This window comes from Trichechus manatus, unplaced genomic scaffold (genome assembly GCF_000243295.1).
Source record: "Trichechus manatus latirostris isolate Lorelei unplaced genomic scaffold, TriManLat1.0 scaffold00113, whole genome shotgun sequence".
Lineage (NCBI taxonomy): Eukaryota > Metazoa > Chordata > Mammalia > Sirenia > Trichechidae > Trichechus > Trichechus manatus.
In genome coordinates, this window is record NW_004444049.1 from 1,338,580 (window position 1) to 1,339,473 (window position 894).

Here is an 894-nt window from a genome sequence, read left to right on the forward strand (position 1 = left end):
CTGGAAGCCCCCAGCCCAGCACAGGCTCCACCAGACCGCTAGACTCTCTCTGCGCCGGAGGCAAGGACCCAGCCGCCAACCTCCTGCCAAGGCACTGCGGGTCTACGTCAAAGCAGAGCCAAACGGAGCGTCTGCACAACCCGCAAAATTCCTGGGAGCGCTCCTGCAGGAGGCGGAAAATGGAATTCCTTCCCAAGTGGCCCAGACGCGTCCACAGATTCCCGTTCAAGGAAGCCCCGTCCCTCTCCCCGAGACCCTCGCGTGGGGCAGGCCAAGCATCCGCTGGACAATTCAGGGAAGTGGAAACCCAAAAGCACCTTTATGGTAATTCCAAACACACCCAGAAGGACGGACGGTTCCAAATTTAGAGCCTCCCAACCAGCTGCAGCTGCGTGTCGCCACAATTCCAGTGACCTGATTGCAAAACCGCAGCTCAGGTGCGCAGCCAGCAGGAGCCGGATCGGGAAGGGCCTCGCCCCGCAGCCTCCCCGTGCGACCCCAGCCCCGCACCCTCCAACCCCAGCTCGTCTGACACCGCCCGGTGCGACTCCAGCCCCGCACCCTCCAAGCCCGGCCCGTCCGATCCCGCCCCGTGCGACCCCAACTCTGCACCCTCCAACTCCAGCGCCGCGCCCTCCGACCCCGCCCCTTTCCCCTCAGACTCTGACCCCCTTCCCCTTGGACCCTGTTCCTCCCCTGACCACGAAGCCCCTCTCCATTCCTCTGAAATCCCTATCGGACCCTTTCTTCCTATTCCCCTCCCCTCGGACCCCGGCCCCTCCCCCCTCAGACCCAGACCCTCTGCAACTCCGGGCCCTCCCGCTCAGCCCGGCCGCCCTCCCGCCGGCCTCTCCTCCCTCCTCTGCCTCCCAGACCCTCCCCTCGGACCCCATC